This window comes from Pseudophryne corroboree, chromosome 1, assembly GCF_028390025.1.
Source record: "Pseudophryne corroboree isolate aPseCor3 chromosome 1, aPseCor3.hap2, whole genome shotgun sequence".
Classification (NCBI taxonomy): domain Eukaryota; kingdom Metazoa; phylum Chordata; class Amphibia; order Anura; family Myobatrachidae; genus Pseudophryne; species Pseudophryne corroboree.
In genome coordinates this window covers 689,431,811-689,452,277 of record NC_086444.1, presented here as the reverse complement: position 1 = coordinate 689,452,277, position 20,467 = coordinate 689,431,811, and the positions used below count along the sequence as shown (strand labels likewise).

General features: G+C 45.2%; 1 protein-coding gene across 3 annotated transcripts in view; it reads right to left on the bottom strand.

Annotated features, from left to right (window-relative positions):
- The window catches only part of COMP (cartilage oligomeric matrix protein), a 284,919-nt gene that overhangs the window by 2,063 nt on the left and 262,389 nt on the right, over positions 1-20,467 (bottom strand). The window lies entirely within an intron of this gene.

Below are 20,467 nucleotides of genomic sequence, written 5' to 3'. Positions count from 1 at the left end.
ACAGCATAGTTGTGGAAGGAGAATTGTAAAATATTCAGTTAGATTGGGTAATCTTATGCTCAGCGTGGGCCTGATTCAGAGATGTGTGGAAATGCTTTTGCAGCTGCGAATTTGTATGCAGCGGTTGTGTGAAAATATGGAACTGTCACCCACCCAAATGACGCCCACCCAGCAAATCCCTGCATATGCGTACAAAGACGCAGGATCCGATGCAGGTTAGTTGATTATAGAAGTTAAGAGCAGCACAAAGGCCAGTATAATCTATGAAGAGCGGGAAGACAGCACCATTAAGAGGGCGGAGCCTCTCCTCAGAGCAGTCCCAGCCAGATTAAGAGGGGGGGGGGGGGTACAGGGGCAAAGTTACCTAATGTCCCCCTCTCTCAAGGTGTCCCCACATTTTTAATCACCAGGTATGCACCTCAGTGCACTGCTAGCTGAGCTGGAGAAGAGGCAGACAGAGATGGAGTCCAAGAAGGGGGCGCCCCGTACACTCTGTACTCTACAGGCAGTGTCAGCCAGCAACATGGGAGAGAAGAGGGAAGGACGGGGACCTGACTATCCAGCAGTAGTCAGACTAAATGGTGAGAGTGACTCAGGGCAGGGACACTGTATATATATATATATATATATATATATGTGTGTGTGTGACTACAATATATGTGTGCCTGTATGTATGTGTACATGTGTGTGATTGTATGTATATAGGTGTGTGACTATGTATATATATATATATATATATATATATATTAGTGTGACCTTATATATGTATGTATATAGGCGTGTGACTGTGTGACAGTATGTATTTGTATAAGTATGATTTATGTATGTACAGATGTGTCAACATGCACCTTACTGGAAATTCTGCCATGCTCTGCCATTTATGGCACAAGATCTCTGCCATGTCCGGTCATATGTAACGAGGCTGAAATACAGTGCAGTACTACTTTTCAGACAGCAGGTGGCATTTTCAGAAAAATGTTTAAAGAAAAATCACCCAGCGCCAGCTGATAATATTTAAATATCTGCAGCCTCTAAAGTGGGTATGCTCTTCCCACTGTGAAACAAAAAGAGAAACTAAAAGGTTTTTTCCCACGAATGGAAAAAAGGTTGAGGCGCTGATAATAAAATATTGTAAACAAACACACAATATAACAATGTATACAATTAATAATTTATTGAAACTATAAAACTAATTATATATATATATATGGTACCGGCCGGTAATTATAATCAGATTTGTATAATCCTTAAAACCAATGCATTCCTGTATCTAAAAAGCTGCACTCCAGAGTATCCTTTATAATAAACACGTATCCAAATGCTCGTAGTGAATATGTATATCCAACTTCGTGATTATAGTCACTCTTCCCGTCCGCTGGTAGCAGTTCCTTTATATGCGGACATATCTGGAAGTCCAGTGAGTATGTTAAATATAAAGCTGGTTTTTATGATACTCAGAATTGAATGTTTAATTTGCTGAGTAAATTTCACTATGAAGCAGTCTCTTAATTATTATACCACGGAATAGGCACACTGTAGGCAGTCTCTTAATCCCTATGCAGCAGGAGGGGCACACTTTTCCTTTGTGCAAGTGCTTGTTTAATTGGTAATGGGAGAACTAGACGGCAAAAAAATCCATTTATACGAGGTGTATAGTAAAGTGCTCACCTCTTCCTCCACACTGGTCTGGAAGCCGCTTCCAAATCAGGCTGCCAGCGCTGTCTCAAGCGCTCGTCTCTCCCACCTCTGCTTCACAAGCCACTTCCCCTGTGCCGCAGCACCGGGCTCTATGCTGCACCCGAGCTGAGCGGCAGTTGATACTCCTAGTGCCGCCCGCCTCCAAACCAGGTCACCGGCGCCGCTAGGGTGCTCGTCTCTCCTGCAACCGTCTCCTGGTCAGTCCCCTCTTTGCCTGCAGTGTCAGGCTCCACACTACCGTATGGCAGCAGTAGTTGTCCGTGCCGCTCCTCCTCAGGTATCGGCTCAGTTACAAAGCATGTGGACCAATAAGTGAGAATACCGGCTTGGGGTACAATTGTAAAAGAGTTAACGCGTTTCTCTGCCTTTAGATACAATCGGCAGCTTCCTCAGAACATAATTATGTTCTGAGGAAGCTGCCGATTGTATCTAAAGGCAGAGAAACGCGTTAACTCTTTTACAATTGTACCCCAAGCCGGTATTCTCACTTATTGGTCCACATGCTTTGTAACTGAGCCGATACCTGAGGAGGAGCGGCACGGACAACTACTGCTGCCATACGGTAGTGTGGAGCCTGACACTGCAGGCAAAGAGGGGACTGACCAGGAGACGGTTGCAGGAGAGACGAGCACCCTAGTGGCGCCGGTAACCTGGTTTGGAGGCGGGCGGCACTAGGAGTATCAACTGCCGCTCAGCTCGGGTGCAGCATAGAGCCCGGTGCTGCGGCACAGGGGAAGTGGCTTGTGAAGCAGAGGTGGGAGAGACGAGCGCTTGAGACAGCGCTGGCAGCCTGATTTGGAAGCGGCTTCCAGACCAGTGTGGAGGAAGAGGTGAGCACTTTACTATACACCTCGTATAAATGGAATTTTTTGCCGTCTAGTTCTCCCATTACCAATTAAACAAGCACTTGCACAAAGGAAAAGTGTGCCCCTCCTGCTGCATAGGGATTAAGAGACTGCCTACAGTGTGCCTATTCCGTGGTATAATAATTAAGAGACTGCTTCATAGTGAAATTTACTCAGCAAATTAAACATTCAATTCTGAGTATCATAAAAACCAGCTTTATATTTAACATACTCACTGGACTTCCAGATATGTCCGCATATAAAGGAACTGCTACCAGCGGACGGGAAGAGTGACTATAATCACGAAGTTGGATATACATATTCACTACGAGCATTTGGATACGTGTTTATTATAAAGGATACTCTGGAGTGCAGCTTTTTAGATACAGGAATGCATTGGTTTTAAGGATTATACAAATCTGATTATAATTACCGGCCGGTACCATATATATATATATAATTAGTTTTATAGTTTCAATAAATTATTAATTGTATACATTGTTATATTGTGTGTTTGTTTACAATATTTTATTATCAGCGCCTCAACCTTTTTTCCATTCGTGGGAAAAAACCTTTTAGTTTGGCATTTTCAGAACACTACAGTATACTGCAGCTGTGTAAAATGGTCAGTTTCAGTTCATTTTTTACTATGTATGAATCAAAAGGCAGTAGCTTGTCACTTACAGGTATTGTGGTGTATTGGTAAAGTCACTGCATATCTAGCAGCTGCTTGGGGTTCGAATCAAGTATCTGTGTGTAATTTTTTTTTATTTAATTCAAGAATAGATTTCTATAATTTAATAATATGATAACTTTCTTGTAAACCATTTATTTCATACAAATATACCAAAACTCGATCTGCTTGTGCTCTCATCTTCTTTTCCAGTTTGACCCATTTCTTGACTCAACAAACGGTAAGGAGGAATTCATTTGCAGAGACTTAACTTTTTCCACAGAGAGACAACTACCAGAGGTAAAGGAGGATGAGATAGCACAGCACAAGGGTAGTGGAAAACCAGACATGTCTTATTTGCTGTAAAATGGGTGCCTAGATAGCATTCCAGACCTCTTTCAGCCTCCTCCCTCAGCCCATTGCTCATGATAAGGGCATAGCAGCACAAAAGACTTTACTATGCAGCAGCCAGTAACATATGAAGGCAGCTTTCCACTTATTTTAATTAATTTTAGGAGGCTGTAGAGGTGTCAGCAGGTCTTATACTACAGTATCTACACTTCTGTAATAAAGTATAAAATCTCAATACATTGCATGTCATTTTACCAGGATGTGTAGTAGATATATACACTGAGGACTGTATAGCCGCCCCCCACCCCCCCACCCCCCGCCCAGGCAACCCATCCTCTAGCATCCCATATCACCCACCATCCTCATCCTTCCCCCTCCCTCACCCCCAGCATGCCAGCTCAGACAAAGGACTTTTCTACACTTATGCAGCCATGGTCTGTCTGCTGGGTTACACGGGCAGAACTGGGCATGTTGTAAAAATGGGATTTTAATACCTACCGGTAAATCCTTTTCTCTTAGTCCATAGAGGATGCTGGGGATGCTTCAAGAACCATGGGGTATAGACGGGATCCACAGGAGACATGGGCACACTTTAAGACTTTGAATGGGTGTGAACTGGCTCCTCCCTCTATGCTCCTCCTCCAGACTTCAGTTATAGTAACTGTGCACAGGGAGACGGACATTTCCAGGAAAGAATTTATTGATAAACCACGGTGAGCATTTTACCAGCTCACACCTCAAGTATGCCGCAGAACGTGGCATTCAATAGAAAACCAGTCGACGGCATGAAGAATATGCAGCAATACGCTGACATAAAGCGTAACACAACCTGTGTGTGTAAACACAACCAATGACAGCATAACGCATGCCATGGCATGAATATCGTCAGCAACAGGCTGACTTAAATACAACACACCATGTGTGTAAACCTACCCAATAGCTGCAGATACAGTACGCACTGGGACGGTCGCCCAGCATCCTCTACAGACTAAGAGAAAAGGATTTACCGGTAGGTATTAAAATCCTATTTTCTCATACGTCCTAGAGGATGCTGGGGATGCTTCAAGAACCATGGGGTTTATACCAAAGCTCTAGAACAGGCGGGAGAGTGCGGATGACTCTGCAGCACCGATTGACCAAACAAGAGGTCCTCCTCAGCCAGGGAATCAAACTTGTAAAACTTCGCAAAGGTGTTTGATCCCGACCAAGTAGCAGCTCGGCAAAGCTGTAATGCCGAGACCCCTCAGGCAGCCGCCCAAGATGAGCCCACCTTTCTGGTAGAATGGGCCTTCACCGATTTCGGTAACGGCAATCCTGCCGTAGAATGAGCCTGCTGAATCGGATTACAGATCCAGCGTGCAATAGTCTGTTTGGAAGCAGGAGCCCCAATCTTGTTGGGAGCCCATAGGACAAACAGAGCCTGTGTTTTCCTAATTTGAGCCGTTCTCAACTCCGCTCTATCAGCATGGAAGATTAAATAGGGGCTTTTGTTAGACAAAGCCGCCAATTCAGATACCCGCCTTGCGGATGCCAAAGCCAACAACATGACTACTTTCCAAGTAAGGAATTTTAATTCAACCTTACGTAAAGGTTCAAACCAATGAGATTGCAGGAACTGCAACACCACATTAAGATCCCATGGTGCCACTGGGGGCACAAAGTGAGGTTGGATATGCAGTACGCCTTTCACGAAGGTCTGAACTTCTGGAAGGGAGGCCAATTCTTTCTGAAAGAAAATGATAAGGCCAAAATTTGTACTTTAATGGAGCCTAACTTTAGGCCCGCATACACACCTGCTTGCAACAAATGGAGCAAACGCCCCAGCTGAAAGTCCTCCGTAGGAGCCTTCTTGGATTCACACCAAGACACATATTTTCTCCAAATACGGTGGTAATGCCTTGCCGTTACTTCTTTTCTAGCCTGAAGAAGTGTGGGAATGACTTCACTGGGAATACCCTTTTCGGGCTAGGATTTGGCGTTCTACCGCCATGCCGTCAAATGCAGCTGCGGTAAGTCTTGATACACGCCAGGTCCTTGCTGTAACAGGTCCTCTCATAGAGGAAGAGGCCAGGGATCTTCTATGAGTAATCCTTGAAGATCTGGATACCAAGCCCTCCTTGGCCAGTCCGGAACAATGAGGATCGCCTGAACCTTTGTTCTTCTTATGATCTTTATCACCTTCGGAATGAGTGGAAGTGGAGGGAACACATAGACTGACTGAAACACCCACGGTGTCACCAGGGCGTCCACCGCTATTGCTTGAGGGTCCCTCGACCTGGAAAAATATCTCTGAAGGTTTTTGTTGAGGCGAGACGCCAGCATGTTTATTTGAGGAATTCCCCAACGACTTGTCACTTCTGCAAAGACTTCTTGCTGAAGACCCCACACTCCTGGATGGAGATCGTGTCTGCTGAGGAAGTCTGCTTCCCAGTTGTCTACACCCGGAATGAAGACCGTTGACAGAGCGCTTACAAGTCTTTCCGCCCAGCGAAAAACTTTTGTGGCTTCTGCCATTGCCGCTCTGCTCTTCGTTCCGCCCTGGCGGTTTTGCGTACGCCACTGCTGTTAAGTTTTCCGACTGAATTAAGGGGGTCATTCCGAGTTGTTCGCTCGCAAGCTGCTTTTAGCAGCTTTGCACACGCTAAGCCGCCGCCTACTGGGAGTGAATCTTAGCTTATCAAAATTGCGAACGAAAGATTAGCAGAATTGCGAATAGACACTTCTTAGCAGTTTCTGAGTAGCTCCACACTTACTCGGCATCTGCGATCAGTTCAGTCAGTTTCGTTCCTGGTTTGACGTCACAAACACATCCAGCGTTCGCCCAGACACTCCTCCGTTTCTCCAGCCACTCCCGCGTTTTTCCCAGAAACAGTAGCGTTTTTTCACACACGCATAAAACGGGCAGTTTCCGCCCAGAAACACCCACTTCCTGTCAATCACACTCCGATCACCAGAACGAAGAAAAAACCTTGTAATGCCGTGAGTAAAATACCTAACTGCATAGCAAATTTACTTGGCGCAGTCGCACTGCGGACATTGCGCATGCGCATTAGCGACTAATCGCTCCGTTGCGAGAAAAAAATAACGAGCGAAAAACTCGGAATGACCCCCTAAGACGGGTAGATCGCGAAGAAGATGTTCCGCTTGCAGAAGGCCGTTGTAAATAGCCCTTAATTCCAGAATGTTTATTGCAGACAAGCTTTCTGGCTTGACCATTTTCCCTGGAAATTCTTCCCCTTGAAAGACTGCTCCCCAGCCTCGGAGACTTGCATCCATGGACACCAGGATTCAATCCTGGATCCCGAACCTTCGTCCCTCTAGGAGGTGAGAACTGTGCAGCCACCACAGGAGAGAGATTCTGGTCCTGGAAGATAGGATTATTTTCCGGTGCATGTGCAGGAGAGACCCGGACCACATGTCCACCTGGTCCCGCTAAAACCGCTCTGGCATTTACCCTGCTCACTGAATGGCCTCGTAGGCCACAACCATCTTCTTCGTCAACGGAACGTATTGATGGATTGACACTGTTGCAGATCTGATCCGACTCTGGACCTTCAGAGCTCTTTCCACTGGAAGAAACAAACTCTCAACAGTTCTGTATCTAACATTATTCCCAACTCCGACCACCGCGTCGTTGGGATCAACAGTGATTCTGGCAAGTTCAGGAGCCAACCACTTTGTTGAAGAACTGTCAGGGAGAAAACAATGTTTTGCACCACTTGTTTCTTTACCTCACCGTACTCAGGAGAGCGTCCCAGTACAGAATAATAATGACTCTTACTATTGAAGAAAAACCATCATACCGCCATCACTCTGGTGAATTGGCAATGACAATCCTGAGTAGCAAACCCAGGTAAGCCTAATGCGGAAAAAAACGTACTTAGACCCCTTTTCTCCTTTTACAGATTGGAGATCCCTGCCCTGAGAGATTCCATCTTGTAGTTCAACTTCTTAAGTAGAAATTTTTGGGATTGTTCCGACCGAGCCGTCCGGCCTCAGAAGCACGAAAAAGCTTGAATTACAGCTTTTTTTTTTTTTTGTGTGATTGGGACAGCAGGACAATGACCTGATCCTGACCCAACTCCTGTATGGCATTGCATACTACCTTCCCGTCCAGTAGAATCGGTAAGGTCTATTTGAAAAATCACTGAGGGGAATCGTCTGGAAACTCCAGTATGTCCCCCTTGGGACTCTATTCTTAAACTCACTGGTCCATGTCCATTCTAGGACTGACTGAAGAGTATTAGACGGGGTCCCACCGGTGTGGGCTTCCGCAAGATAGACCCAGCGACCTGCGGTGGATGTGGTAGAAACAGAGGATGATTTCTGCTTCTGCAAACTTGACAAGGCTGCTGACCTCTTACCTTTTCACCTTCCTCTACCTGCAAAGAAAGGGAAAACCGTATCCATTCGGTCGAAATGACTGCATCCTCCATAAATGCGTCACCAACTGTCGTGAGGTCAAGAAGGTAGACTTACCAGTGGTATCTGCCGAGATCAACTTAACAAAGCCATCCCCAAACCAGGTTTCACCTTCATAGGGAAGATACTCCAGTACTTCTCGGAGTCAGCCTCAGCATTCCAATGGTGAATCCACAACGTCCTCCTAGTCGAGACCGCCATGGAAGTGGCTCTCAACCCCAAGAGTCCTATATCCCTTGTAGTTGCACGGCAGTATGCAGCAATGATATAGACATGACTCAACTTCAGGAGTACCCTGCATACAACTACTCCCCCATGTGCTTGTAATGCTAGTATAATCAACGTACATGCGGACACATAATTAGAGTATCACATATCTTCCTGCATACGATCCTTCGTGACAGGGCCCCGTGCAGAACAGGGGTGACTCTCACATTATTCTATCCATGAGAAGGAATAACTTTACCTCAGCATTCATAAATATTTATACATATATTTTCAAATGCACCTATACACACACATATCTCTCTCTCTCTCTCTCTCTATATATATATATATATATATATATATATATATATATATGTATATAGCAAACAATAACAGGTGGCACTCACAGACTTGTAAATTGATGAACAAGACTTCACCCAGTGAAGTGTTTATTGAAACAAGCAGGTAACGTTTCGGGGACTCATCCCCTTCCTCGTCTGCTTGTTTCAATAAACACTTCACTGGGTGAAGTCTTGTTCATCAATTTACAAGTCTGTGAGTGCCACCTGTTATTGTTTGCTGCATGTTGGTGGATGGTCATGTCCACAAGGAAGTGCACCACAGCAAGCGAATTCAGAGGAGTGCCGCGGCAAATACTGAATATATATATATATATATATATATATATATATATGTGTACCAATAGAGCAAACAGCGCCACAGATGCAGTATTCAAAAATATCGACACTAATACGTGGAATAATTTAAAAGATGCTATAGTATCTGTCTGTGCACAGCACTACCTGTAAATTCACAGGGCGTCAGCTATTTACCTCAAATATAGTAAGGTACTGGTATAAGTACCTATAGAAAAAGGATTGTGAACGGTAAATGAGGTATTAAAAGCGACCACTGGTGCTAGATGATTATAATAAGGCCAGATACTTATAAGTATAAAAAATAGGTACATAAATTTATTAGATAGCACTAAAACAAAACGGAGTAAAAGATTCTAAGCAAAAAACAAGGGGGTAACATGTAGTCAGCAGGGTAAAACATGTACACAACAAGTTATTTTGCATAAAGAAAGGACATGGGACATATACTGTGAAAAAGAGAGGGGGGGATTCTACACATAAAATAATTTTCTTTGTGTATAAAAAACCTTCCCTTAAAAAGTTAAAAAACATAAAAAGTTATAAAACATAAAAAGTAGGCGTAAAAAATATCTTAACTTTTGGTAAGTGAGGTATAATCAAGGCAGCACCCAACGCGTTTCGTCCTGTCTGGACTTCATCAAGGGGTAATCTAATGCTAGAGATAGATACTGGGCTATATAGGAAGTGATAGACACATCACTTCCTGTGGTTAATTAGGTAAAGTGTTTGTAACGTAACAAATTGATTTTCAAACATAATATTTATTGATGTGTGGATTGGAGTATCCCATCCTGTTATTATAAAGTAAAACTTGTCTGCAGAAAGTTCTTAAAACCAGGCTGGAGTCACGGAGCCGCGAACTTCCTGTCCGAGGCGTCCATGACGTCATATCCGCCCCATATCCGGTGTCCTTGACGGCCGGATGCGCATGCGCCGGCTCCGGAGTCTTTGGCGGCCGGATGCGCATGCGTAGACTCCGTAGGGCTAGATGTTTATTATTTTTAGTAATGTGAATAATTCCTGGTGGTTTTCGTGGACTATATTGACACGGGTATGAACACTCCCACGGTGCTACTCCAGAGTATTTTGTTTATACAGGTATTGTATAAACAAAATACTCTGGAGTAGCACCGTGGGAGTGTTCACTAAATATTCACTAAACAAATAATTCCATAGTGTATCTACTAATTATGAAATATGTCCGCTTAGATTAAACACTTTCCGACTACTATGATGTTTTTTACTCTCTGCGAGTTTATATACTCAAATGAAACTACAATACTATTGTCAGTATGCTAACAAACTTCTTTTCTGTGCATTTTTTATCTCTCCTAATGTTATATTCCATATATCTCGAAATTTGTGCGGGACAAAATGAACTAATCATTGAACTCAGCCAGCTCCGGTGCAAACAAAGAACTTGGACTCCTAAAACATGGCTGCCATCATAACCGAAAATCAAGGACATCAAAATGGCCGCCGGAGAACTTTGTTGCCATGGACACAAGCACTCGCGGCTGAAAGGAAGTAACAACAGCTTCGATTCATCTAGCCCTACGGAGTCTACGCATGCGCATCCGGCCGCCAAAGACTCCGGAGCCGGCGCATGCGCATCCGGCCGTCAAGGACACCGGATATGGGGCGGATATGACGTCACGGACGCCTCGGACAGGAAGTTCGCGGCTCCGTGACTCCAGCCTGTTTTTAAGAACTTTCTGCAGACAAGTATTACTTTATAATAACAGGATGGGATACTCCAATCCACACATCAATAAATATGTTTGAAAATCAATTTGTTAGGTTACAAACACTTTACCTAATTAACCACAGGAAGTGATGTGTCTATCACTTCCTATATAGCCCAGTATATATATATAGGATCTATCTCTAGCATTAGATTACCCCTTGATGAAGTCCAGACAGGACGAAACGCGTTGGATGCTGCCTTGATCATACCTCACTTACCAAAAGTTAAGATATTTTTTACTCCTACTTTTTATGTTTTATAACTTTTTATGTTTTTTAACTTTTTAAGGGAAGGTTTTTTATACACTAAGAAAATTATTTTATGTGTAGAATCCCCCCCTCTCTTTTTCACAGTATATGTCCCATGTCCTTTCTTTATGCAAAATAACTTGTTGTGTACATGTTTTACCCTGCTGACTACATGTTACCCCTTGTTTTTTGCTTAGAATCTTTTACTCCGTTTTGTTTTAGTGCTATCTAATAAATGTATGTACCTATTTTTTATACTTATAAGTATCTGGCCTTATTATAATCATCTAGCACCAGTGGTCGCTTTTAATACCTCATTTACCGTTCACTATATATATATATATATATATATATATATATATATAATACGTATACATATATCCTTTTGTCAGGAACAGCAGAGTCCCTAGTGACGTTAATATGTTCCAATGTGTATGAACAGGTACTAAATGCCGATTTTGTGAATCTGATCAGGAAACATTATGGTCGACATAAGAAATATTATTCGAGTCGATCTCAGGGAGTAGTAAGTGGGCAAAATAACCTTTTTTGCTATCCTGAGGGGTCTGAGAGAAATCTATTCTATGAATATGAGTCCCTCCATAGATATTATCGCGTCTGTGATCGTGCCACAGACCTAAGTAACCTTACTATACATACATATACATATAGGTATAGCTCTTTTTGATATGCATCACATTATCATGTCAATATCCACCCAGTCAGATATTGTTGGTGCCGATAGGGTCACCCCCCCATCTGTGTCTCGCATATTGGGGGTCATTCCGAGTTGTTCGCTCGTTGCCGATTTTCACAACGGAGCAATTAAGGCAAAAATGCGCATGCGCATGGTAGGCAGTGCGCATGCGCTAAGTTTTTTAGCACAAAACTTAGTAGATTTACTCACGTCCGAACAAAGAATTTCCATTGTTGAAGTGATCGGAGTGTGACTGACAGGAAGTGGGTGTTTCTGGGCGGAAACTAACCGTTTTCTGGGAGTGTGCGGAAAAACGCAGGCGTGCCAGAATAAAACGCAGGAGTGTCTGGAGAAACGGGGGAGTGGCTGACCGAACACAGGGCGTGTTTGTGACGTCAAACCAGTAACGAAACGGGCTGAACTGATCGCAATGTAGGAGTAAGTCTCGAGCTACTCAGAAACTAAGAAATTTCTATTCGCAATTCTGCTAATCTTTCGTTCGCAATTCTGCTAAGCTAAGATACACTCCCAGAGGGCGGCGGCCTAGCGTGTGCAATGCTGCTAAAATCTGCTAGCGAGCGAACAACTCGGACTGACCCCCATAGTTTTCTCTCGGGAAAAATATACCTCTACTGACATGCTGACATTTATTTACATGTACCAAGTACTATTAGAAGTCGACAGCGCCGACAGAGTCATTCCCTTTGTGGCAGAGCACTCAGCCTCAGATATGCCGACACACGTGTACCAAACACCCACCGACATTACACTGGCTATAAGGGATAGACCCCAGTACATTCTGTCAGGGAAACACAGAAGGAGTTTACCAGCTCATTTCCACAGCGCTCATTATATAGTGAGCTTTATTTTTAACTTATATTGCACCAAACAACTGTGCTCTCCCTCTTTTTTCACTCTGATCTGTACAGCAGTGCTTTGGAAGGACCAGCGTCTCTGTGAGGAGAAAATGGCGCTGAAATGAGCTGTCAGGGGAAGCCCCGCCCCCTTAATGGCGCGCTTCAGCCCCGCTATTACTTACAAATATTTATAATGGCGGGGGTTAAATATAGTGCCCAGGCACTTATATAGTCTATTGCCAGTCTATGTTGAGGATTTATATACTGCCCAGTGTGCCCACCCCCCCGCCCTGCACCCGACAGTGCCTGTGTGTGTGGGAGCATGGCGCACAGCGCGGCCGCTGTGCGGTACCTCAAAGCCGTCACTGAAGTCTTCTGATCTTCTTCTACTCACCTGTCTTCTGACTTCTGGCTCTGCAAGGGGGGTGACGGCGCGGCTCTGGGAACGAGCATCTAGGCGTACTTAGCAATCAGACCCTCTGGAGCTAATGGTGTCCAGTAGCCTAAGAAGCAGAGCCTTGAAACTCACAGAAGTAGGTCTGCGTCTCTCCCCTCAGTCCCACGATGCAGGGAGCCTGTTGCCAGCAGTGCTCCCTGAAAATAATAAACCTAACATAAAGTCTTTTCAGAGAAACTCAGTAGAGCTCCCCTGTGTGTGACCAGTCTCACTGGGCACATAATCTAAACTGGAGTCTGGAGGAGGGGCATAGAGGGAGGAGCCAGTTCACACCCATTCAAAGTCTTAAAGTGTGCCCATGTCTCCTGCGGATCCCGTTTATACCCCATGGTTCTTGAAGCATCCCCAGCATCCTCTAGGACGTATGAGAAATCAATAAATAACATAGGAAAATAAAGCTTATCACCAAAATCTGAGGGTTATTTATTTTGAGTTAGTGCCATAAGGGCTAAAAGTTTTAAAAGATAAGGAATTTACCTAAGCATTCATCCCATCATGGATATTTATATCAGGCGAGATACAGTATATGTGTACATTAGAGATATGCACCGGACACTTTTCGGGTTTTATGTTTTGGATCTGGATCTCCTTTCGTGTTTTGGATCTGGATTGGTTTTGCCAGCAGTGTCCTCAGTACAAGAGTGTTGACAGTGCGGGAGTGCTGGAGGTGTCCTCTGTGCACGGGTTCCGGCAGTGTCGGCAGTGCAGGAGTGAGGAGATGTCCTCAGTGCGGTGGTGCCAGCAGTGTTGACAGTGCAAGGGTGCCAGCGGTGTCGACAGTGCGGGGTGCTGTAGGTGTCCTCAGTGCAGGAGGGCCAGCAGTGTCCTCAGTGCAAGGGTGCCAGCAGTGTTGGCAGTGCGGGAGTGCTGGAGGTGTCCTCAGTTCAGGGGTGCCAGCAGTGTTGATAGTGCAGCCGTGCCAGCAGTGTCAACAGTGCAGGAGTGCTAGAGGTATCCTCAGTGCAGGGGTGCCAGCAGTGTTGGTAGTGCAGGGGTGCCAGCAGTGTCAACAGTGCGGGAGTGCTAGAGGTATCCTCAGTGCAGGGGTGTCAGCAGTGCAGGAGTGCTGGAAGTGTCCTCAGTGCCAGATTAAGGTCAATATGGGCCTGGAGCTGAGGTTTAGAAAGGGCCTATTATGCGCTGTCGCACGTAGTGTGATCAGCGCCATAGAGAAATTCTTCCAGGTGTGTGTGTGGTGACATACTATATCACTGCACTACATCCCCACACTAGATCACTAAGCTACCTCCTCACATTACATTACTGTGCTACTTCAACACTACATCACTATGATACTTATTCACACTACAACCCTGCAGTATATAACTATGGTACCGCCCCACACTATTTCACTACACTACTTCTCTAGACTACATTCCCGCACTACATCTCCCTCCACATACCTCATTACTGCGCTACCGTCCAAAACCACACTCCCTGCACTACCTTCCCATACCACAATACTGCGCTACCTTCCTGTACCACCGTATTGCACAACCTTCCCGCACCACCGTACTGCGCTATCTTCCCACACCACATTACTGCGCTACCTTCCAAATCCATATTACTGCGCTACGCTCCCACACCAACATACTGCAATACCTTCTTGTACCACCGTACTGCACTACCTTCCCACACCACCGTACTCCGCTATCTTCCCACACCACATTACTGCGCTACATTTTCACATCACTCTACTGCGCTACTTTCCCACACCACAATACAGCGCTACCTTCCCATACCACATTACTGCACTACCTTCCCACACCACAGTACTGCGCTACCTTCCCACACCACCGTACTGCACAACCTTCCCACACCACCGTACTGCGTTACCTTCCCACACCACACTACTGCGTTACCTTCCCACACCACACTACTGCGTTACCTTCCCACACCACACTACTACGTTACCTTCCCACACCACACTACTGCGCTACCTTCCCACACCACACTACTGAGCTACCTTCCCACACCACACTACTGAGCTACCTTCCCACACCACAATACTGCGCTACCTTCCCACATCACAATACTGCGCTACCTTCCCAAACCACAATACTGCGCTTCCTTCCCACACCACAATACTGCGCTACCTTCCCACACCACAATACTGCACTACTTTCCCACACCACGGTACTGCGCTACCTTCCCACACCACTGTATTGCGCTACCTTCCCACACCACCGTACTGCACTACCTTTCAACACCACCGTGCTACGCTACCTTCCTGCACCACCATACTGCGCTACCTTCCCGCACCACCGTACTGCGCTACCTTCCCGCACCGCATTTCTGCACAACATCTCCACACACTATCACTACACTACCTCCCCGTACTACTTTCCAGCACAGCCTCTACAAAGTAAATAACAGCACTATATTACCTCCCCACTCTGCACCAGTATTCTACCTACCCATACTACATCACTCAGTGCCCCTTCCTCTAAGACTCCTCACAGACCCCTGCCTGCCCTTCCCCCTGCCCCCCCCCCCCCCACTTACCTCAGTCCAGAGCGGGTGGTGAATAAGACTTGAGGCCAGACCGTTCAGAGTGCTCCGCCTGGTCTTCACCATCTGGGTGCTGTCAGGTAAGCAGCACAGGCTCTGCTCCCTCCCTGGCTGCCAGTTGCCCCTGTCCCTGCTCCTGTCCGCGATCTGTACCCCATCATGCATCTCCCCAGCGACAGGCACCTCCGCATGATCTGTCTTTTCTCCCCTCCCCTCCCCTCCATCACTACCACTGCTGCCCATGCACTATTTCCCTCGCAGGCAGGTGGCCGGGAGTTGCTGTGGGCGGGTGGGCAGCGGCATTTCACCCAATCTGGCACCGGCAATAGCGATGCGGGGGGCTGTGCATCGCTATCGCTGGGGGGCATACACATGAGAGATCCATGCTTACAATCTAAGCAATCTAGTCAGATTGCTTAGATTTTAGGAACAGATCTTTCCGTGTGTAACCCCCTTTAGGGAGATCGCCACACTAAATACTGCAACATATTATTCACTAGTAGATCTTATGAAGCAGTGGGACAGGGCTCCCCATGCAGGAGTTGGATCTTTCTGACCTTCAGTTCTATAGGGTCAGTTCTATAGGGTAGGCTGTAGGATGACAGTATATACACTACAGTAGCAAGCAACAAGGCATAGCTGGGCACATGGTGTAATCATCACACACAGCCCTGATACATACACTGGAAGTAGTGTTTATATTTGGCACTGCACAAATGCACAGGGCTGCCTATGCTGCCACCATCACAGAGAGGGGCAACACAACAAATACACTATAATAAAAGTATCTGTAGGAAGAGCTGCTGCAGAGAGTTAGATTTGGGTAGGGTAGGTTCAAACTGAAATCTGAACTGAAGTGTAAAAATAAAGCAGCCAGTATTTACCCTGTACAGAAACAATATAACCTACCCAAATCTAACTCTCTGCAAATGTTATTTATCTTACGTCCTAGAGGATGCTGGGGTTCCATTTAGTACCATGGGGTATAGACGGGTCCTTTGGGAGCCACTTGCACTTTAAGAGTTTAACAGTGTGGGCTGGCTCCTCCCTCTATGCCCCTCCTACCAGACTCAGTTTAGAAAATGTGCCCGGAGGAGCCGGTCACAGCTAGGGGAGCCCCTAGGAGTTTTCTTAGTTTTATTATTTTCTAGAGTTTGTTATTTTACAGGCAGGCTGCTGGCAACAGCCTCCCTGCTTCTTGGGACTGTCAAAGTCAGAAAAATATCTCTATCCACACTGCCATATTTGCACCTCATTCAGGTCCGCGCTGCGCATGCGTGCGCTCTCCCGTGAGTGCGCATACCCGCTGTTGCGTGCACCCGCTGGTGCTCGGTATGCGTATTTACGGTAAAGTTTGTGTAGTCGTAGCGTGCGACTCAATCGTTACATATTTTCACTAATAAGGTATTTTATAGATCATGGTCCCTTTGATAGATTCTGAAAGTTTGGTTAACATAGCATGTTCCTGAACGGAGAGATTCCTCTTTGTATTGTACGAAGGGTCTAACAGGGGTCATACAGTAGTGTTTGGTACCCATCGGAAGAGTATTTAAATAGCAATATTCCGGTGTTGGTTTGGAGCGGATTAATCGCTCGTGCGAATAGTTATGGACATAAGAAGTTTATGTCCATTTACTATTATTTGTTCTTACTTAGTCATGCGGCGGGAAACCCAGTATCCCACCCACCTGAACAGTTGGAAACAGTCACAGCCCACCTGTATGAATCAACCTATGACCTTTTGTTATAATGCGAAGCCGAATTCCTGTGTCCAATGGACAATGAGATTGTAGGGACCATTGAATTGTATTGTGTGTAGGGCATAAATAGGCGAGCCGACCATATCCAACTTCACTCTCATCAACGGTTCTCATTGCTGATAATCGGGAGCTGGATATCGAGGCGCATGCGATCGTTCCCCTTGTGCGTAAGTTTTCTCCGTAATCATATTGTCTTACTGTGAGCCATCTCTCTCTCTCCCTCCTCTATCTCTCTCTCTTATTTTCCCTTTATTGTATTGTATTGTATTGTATTTCCTGTGTAGTTATCTGGTTAGTTGGTTTATGTTATATTGTAGTGTATCATTTGTACTGTGATTCCTTTTGCAAGTATAATAGTTATAATACATATAATAGGTTTTGGACCCTAAGCCCAGGTATCTGTGTATTCTTTATAGGGTTAAGTATTCTCCGAGCGTCGGTGACGCTCAAGCAGCTTTGTAGTTAATCAGGTTACACCAGGTTGCACTTACACTCTGTCTCTACACTAAGGTATACTGTGTATCTCATTGTTAAAGGTATAGATATAAAGGTTTTAACGTTGTAAGCGTCTGCACCGCTGGTGATCTCCTCGTGGTCCCGAGCGTACGCTACGCTATAGCGAATCATTACGTTAGTCGGCAGCCAATAGCGTGCCTGCCTGTGATCACTGGGCCGTAAGCGAACGTGACGCTTGAGCGTCTCGACTACGGTTGAGCGATCGCTACACAACTTGCGTACCCTTACGGTACTTCTTACGTAGATAGCGTACAGTGTTCTTAGACCTCTTAAAGTGTTTTATATACGATAAATATTTAGCTTTATCAATTGGCGGCTCGCCCGTCCTTCACATATCTACACTAGGTAGATCAGCAGACATTATCCCTCAGCAAAGGGTGGGAGGTTGTATCCCTCGTAGTGCTGACAGGATAAGCGTCTGCTTCGCTTAGGTAAAGAGTGCTGAAGGAATCCGGGAACCGGAGGTAAGAACAAAACGCTAGTGCCTTTTAAAACTGTTTATTTTTCTGTCTTGCGTACACACGCACGCACACACATATATATCTGCATTTCTTTTTCTTTTTCATTTTCGTATATCACTCTCCTGTCTGCCAGTTTTATAGTTGATAGAAGTGCTAAAAGAGATTTGCCGTTATTTCATAGTTTAAGAGTAAAGGTAATATAGTTAAAAGATAGACAAACACACAGTTTTGCCTGGGAGATAAGGCGAAGTCAGTGTGTTGTGTGGTAGATGATCAAGGATCATCTACATTGATAAAAGTATAAATTGTGTTACGGTGGATCTTTGCTTTGCGTATACGTGTCTCTAACAAAGACTTGCGTACGCAATCCAAAGGCCGACGCACGCAGCGTATGTTACGCAACGGAGCGTCCGGTTACGCCCACGTAGCTCAAGTCACGATAAGTTGATTTTTAATGCAAAGCGATAAATAACGCAAAGCGATAAATAACGCGAGGCGAGAAATAACGCAAGTCTATTTTTGGGTGTCCGAAATTTAATTAACAGATCCTGCTCCTAATTGGTAACACACCTGATCTAAAGAAAAATTTCTGCGCAGAAATAGAAATAGAAATAGAAATAGAAACAAAAGTGTACATGTGATGAGTGAGTGTTTTTACAATTTTTAAAGGCTGAACCACAAGAAAAGTCGAGTACTCGTGAGGTACATGCGTGTAAGTGACGTGCACGGTGGCTAGGGAGGCATCCCTGGTTAAATATACAATTTTGAGCATTAGAGTATAGCAGACCAGGAGGTCATGCTGTAACAAGACCAGGAGGTCATACTGTAACAAGACCAGGAGGTCATAGCAGACCAGGAGGTCCAGGTACAGCCGACAAGGAAGTCCGCTATACAGTTCACAGGCACAACACCGAAAAGGGTTGGTGCAACACCCATATAGGCCATATAAGCTCTGGCTGAAGGAATTCGCAGCCGTAATTTTCGATTCCATTGGTCTTTCCGTACATAAGCTTAGTTGTTTGTGTACTGAACGATTGGACCGCACGTAATTGTGTACATTAGTTAGTAATCTGACCTAATACCATTAGAGTAAAGGGGTCACAAACGCTATTTGTACACTCTAACGTGATTTGTGTAATTTTTTTTATTTTAAGGGAAGTTTGCTGCTCACTCAGGAACTATCCAGCAACCAATAGTTACTGGAAAGAGTAAGTGTTCTTCGGATAACCCTCGCAGGTTCCAGTAAATAGAGGTTCAGGTCGCAGGGGCCCTAGGTCGAGTACGCCAGCACCATATCGGTGTGATCAGGTCGTATTGGTCGGCGTGGGCGAGTGAGTGGGGTACTCGGTAAACCGCCACCGTCAGCCTATTTTGGACATTTGGTTTTGCGTAAGAGTTGGCTAAATAAAGCAACACTTTCGAACTATGGGGGCCACTTGTTCAGGTAGGGGGCGATCAACCTCGGTTCGGGTTGATTCAGTGGTCCGACCAATTGGGTCGGCCAGGTATATAATGTGTGAGAAATATGGAAGTCACACAGAAACTTTATGTGATGAATGGGAGAGAATGACTGTACATGACGGGGAGAAATTCCCAAGAGTAGGGAGCTTCAGCTCAGAAGTGTTACAAAATTTAAGGAGGAGGATATGTCTCATAAAATCAACAAAGAGACGAATCCAGCATTATGATTATTTACAGTTGTGGCAACAGGAAGGTGAGATACAGAGAGGTTTGGCTCAGGCGGCGGGATCTGGCTCTAACAGAAAACTGATTGCCACGGCCCCACCGCCACCATACATATCAGGAGAGAAGTTGATTGCGGAGAAAGACGCACTAAGGTGTAACACAAAATCACTTAGTAACTGTGTAAATGTTAATGATAATGTTAACCCATTAACCCATGCAAGTATTAACCCGTGCAAGTTGTACCCTGTTTTGAACTTTCCTCAGGAGTGTGATCAAGAGGACGAATCGGCAACGATTTCAGCACTCTCTCTAGCAGCCACCATAGCAGAGACCACAGTAGGCACAGCTCCACCCACGAGATTAGTAAAGGCCCCTAGCGGAGGGATAGGTGAGGTCGTATCAACTGGTAAGTACGGCACCATGCATTATGCTGAGGCTATTTCACCACAGCCTGTAGAATCTACACAGAATGAGGTTGTTAGAATTACACCTGTTAGAGTAATAGCAGTGCCAAATGGGAAAACAGACACATCAGGAGCCACTCCCATTAGGAACATTGCCATGTACACTCCATTTTCCCGAATGGAATTAAGGACCATAGTGTCTGAATTTCCTGACCCTAGAAAAGATTTAGTTGCCAGTCAAAAATACATCAGAGACTTAGGTAACACT